The 4057-nt window shown below is 50.4% G+C and overlaps 1 pseudogene; it reads right to left on the bottom strand.

The window, feature by feature from the left end:
* Nucleotides 1–610: 610 nt before the first annotated feature.
* On the bottom strand, nucleotides 611–3851 carry LOC133614232 (uncharacterized; annotated as a pseudogene).
* Nucleotides 3852–4057: the final 206 nt, after the last annotated feature.

Genomic DNA, 4057 nt, shown 5'->3' with positions numbered 1-4057 from the left:
TTGTGTAAATATGTGTTTAGTTGCTAAAGTTTAATTGTCTATTGATCAAAAATGCACTTCAATGAAGGAGATAAATAAAAAATGAATGAATGAATGAATGAAAAAATGTATTTATATATTTATTAAATGGTGACACTGTAGCATATGGTTTCCCTTTGGGTCAGTTACACGATGTAGTATTATTTCATGTCAAAAAATAATTATGGCGTACAGTGATACGGTATTGCTGCAGAAGTCTTGACAAATAAGGCAGCAAGGTGGCGGACAGGTTGAGGTTTGTTTCCCCCCTCACAACATGATACACAATTCCACATACTAAATACAATCTTCAATATATGTATACATTTGAAAGAGAATAAAACAAAAAACAAAAACACCATATTTGTTTGTGTTTCTTTGTTATAATTAGATAATTAATGAGTTATTTATATATATATATATATATATATATATATATATATATATATATATATATATATATATATATATATATTTATAGATATATATAGATATATGTATTATACACTTGAAAGATACATCTCCTGGATGCACTGGGACACATCATCAGTGATGTATCCTGGATTCATCGGGTGTTTCGGGTCTCGCAACATCAGACACCCTCGTCCAGGCGACCCAGCCGGGGTGATCAAGTCCCTGCTTGTGTCCCAGTAGCAACCCACGGATCTGCCCTTTTCAGCCACAACCACCTCGTGGCTTTCTCTGCCGCTTCACTTGCGGATTGAATGGCCCTCCTTTTGGCCGCCCCTTTGACTCCCAATCGGCCAAGCACTTTACAGAGGGAGCGTTCTGCAAAGCCACGGCAACCAACTTCTATTGGCTCATAGAAAGTCCTCCAGCCCCTGCCCCTGCAGTCCTCCACCAGCTCCTGATACTTGGCACGTTTCTTTTCGTTGGCTTCCTCAATCCGCTCCTCCCAAGGCACTGTTAGTTCCAGCATGATGAGGTGTTTTGAAGCCTCTGAGATGATGATCATGTCTGGCCGTAGTGATGTTTTTACAATGTGCTGGGGGAACCTCAGTTGTTTTCCCAGGTCAACGTGTAGCTGCCAATCAGGGGCTGTGTGAAGGAGTCCTGTTATTGTCTTTGGACGTGCACGAGGTCTCTCCCCAGCTTTGATGAAAGAGATTGCCTTCTTTGGCGCATGATGTTGCTTGCTGCTGCTGATGGCTGAGGCTATGCTCTAAGCAACTGCTTTGAGTACCTGGTCATGACGCCAGCGATAGCGACCATCAGCCAGAGACTTTGGGCAACTGCTGAGGAGATGTTCCAAGGAGCCTCTTCCGGAGCAAAGGGAGCAGAAGGGTGTCTCGCTCTTCCCCCAAACATGGAGGTTTGCTGGGCTAGGGAGGGAATCGTAGACTGCTGCCACGAGGAACCGGACGCGGTGGAGGTCTGCCTGCATGATGTTTGACCAGGTGACTTTGCGCTGCAACGTGCCCTCCCATCTTGTCCATGCCCCCTGTTGCCGGAGTCCCACTACCCTGCCCACTCGCTCTTCCTCCAAGCCTGCTCGGACCTCCTCCTGGAGTAGATGTCGTCTGTCTTTGCCCCGGGCCTGGCTGACTTGGGTCTTTGGGAAGTAGCCCAAGCCTGCTCTCCCTGTTTCTATGGCCCCAACCAGTGCTTTTTGTCTAAGGCGTGACTCAGCCACCTCCACTGCCTTTTCTGCCTTCCACTTCCTTCCTGTCCTCACTTCAATCCCGGCTGATGACACCTTGCAGTCCCTGGAGTCTCTGTACTGTAGGGCTTCTCTTGTGCGTGCCACCTTGAATTCTTCAGTGAGCCCACTGAAGGGTAGCTGCAGGATGTTGCTTGTCCCGTACAGAGCAGCGCTGTTGAGGCTGCGTGGGAGACCCAGCCATTTCCGCAGAAAGCTGCTGATCTTCCTTTCAAAGGATTCCACTGTTGTTACTGGGACTGCATATACAAGGAGAGGCCACAGGACTCTGGGAAGGATGGAGTGCTGGTAGATCCAGGCTTTGAATCTACCAGGTAGGCCAGACTTGTCTACTTTGGTGAGCCACCCTCCAAGCTCTTCAGTAGACTTCTGGATAGCAGCAGAGTCCTTCAGGCTGGAGTCAAAGAGCTTTCCCAAGTTCTTGACTGGTTGCTCCGTGATGGATGGAATGACCGTTCCTGAGATTGAGAATCGGAATTTGTTGACCACCTTCCCCTTCTTCAGCACCATGGACCTTGACTTTGCGGGCTTGAAACTCATCCTGGCCCACCCAATGAGCCTCTCCAATCCCTGCAAGATCCACCTGCTCCCTGGTACTGATGTTGTTGTTATGGTAAGGTCATCCATATAGGCTCTAATGGGGGGCTGTCGAACACCTGATCTGGACAGAGGCCCTCTGCATTCCACCTCAGCAGACTTTACCACCATATTCATCGCCAGTGCAAAAAGGACAACGGAGATGGTGCATCCTGTTATTATTCCCTTCTCAAGGCGATGCCAGTCAGAGGTTATTGACCCAGAAGTGACCCGGAGCCTGAAGTTATTGTAATAATCCAGGATCAAGTCCTTGATCTTGCTGGGAACATCGTGGCGGTGTAGCGCAAGCTCAACTAGCTTGTGTGGGATGGACCCATAGGCGTTAGTCAGGTCCAACCACAACACAGCAAGTTCCCCTCTGCTCTCATGGGCCTCTCTGATGAGCTGTGTGACGACACCGTTGTGCTCTAGACAGCCGGGGACTCCAGGAATACCCCCCTTCTGCACTGAAGTGTCGATGTAGTTGTTCTTGAGGAGAAACTCGGTCAGTCTTCGGGAGACGATGCTGAAGAACACCTTCCCTTCCACACTCAGAAGTGATATAGTCCGAAACTGGTTGATGTTTTTCGAGTCCTCCTCCTTGGGGATCCATACTCCCTCTGCACACCTCCACTGGTTGGCCACTCTCCCCCTTCGCCAGATCACCTTCAAGGTCTTCCACAGATGCTTGAGAAGCCCTGGACAGCGCTTGTAGACGAGGTAAGGTACACCACTGGGGCCCGGGGAAGATGCTGAGCGGGCTGCCTTGATGACCTCTTCAACCTCCTTCAAACTGGGCTCTGTCAACTGGAACTCTGCTGTTGGTGGAGCAGGGCTGATGAGCGCTCTGTTGGGTCCTAGATCTTGTCCCCTCAGTGGGTCGCTCATGGTATTCTGGAGGCAGCGATTCACTTCCTCTCTTGGGCACTCAAGCCGGCCACTGCGCTTGTCCCCGAGCAGCTGTTTAGCAAACCGAAAGGGGTTGGCAATGAAGACTGCCCGCTTCCTAGCTCTCTCTCTTCCACACCTCCTGTGCCACTCTGCTCTGCGGAGAGTTGTCAGCTTCTTCCGCAGGATGTTGCGCAGCTCTTCTAAAGGTTGTTTGTCCTCCTCAGAAACTCTCTTGAACTGTTTCCTGAGGGTTCGAAGCTCCTGGCGCAGTTGGTGTATCTTAGTGGCTCTGCGATTCATGGTGTAGGGGGTGGCCTCAGTGTTGCCCTTCTCCATCCGTCCGAATCTTTCTGAGCCATAGCTGACGATGATGGTACTCATTGCCTGGAGCCTGCTGTCGACATCTCCTTTAGCTGTGGCTTGGATGATGTTGGACACGTCCTCATCAAACTGCAGCCACTCGCTCCGTCTGTTTGCTTGGGGCCATTTAATCCGCTGCTGTGGAACTACTCTGCTGGGATTGAGAGACTCCGGTACGTGGAGGGACTGGGATCTGTGGGGTGTCTCCTGTCCGGGCTCCTCCTGCGTCTCACCAGGTCCAGGACCTGTGCGTTGAACCTCGCTCTCCCGCTCCAAACATTTCATTCTGGCCTGATGGATTCTTAAGCCACATTGATTTTTGCACAGCTTGCCGCAGATACATGTCATACTCGTAGTCAGTTCGTTTGCGGGGTTCGTTAACCTTTGGGCCGTCCGATTGGAGATCTCATCCTCCCCCCCTCTCGGGATCTCCTGGGGGTATTGCTCTGTAGGGTTTTCCGTAGCTTATTTGGGTTCTTTCTCACGAAAGATACAGGCTGGGGTGCTAACCCATACTGTCCCGGCCGGGTG

The sequence above is a fragment of the Nerophis lumbriciformis genome, linkage group LG17 (assembly GCF_033978685.3).
Source record: "Nerophis lumbriciformis linkage group LG17, RoL_Nlum_v2.1, whole genome shotgun sequence".
Lineage (NCBI taxonomy): Eukaryota > Metazoa > Chordata > Actinopteri > Syngnathiformes > Syngnathidae > Nerophis > Nerophis lumbriciformis.
Note: the sequence above shows the minus strand (reverse complement) of the source record. Positions and strands in the feature narration are given on the sequence as shown.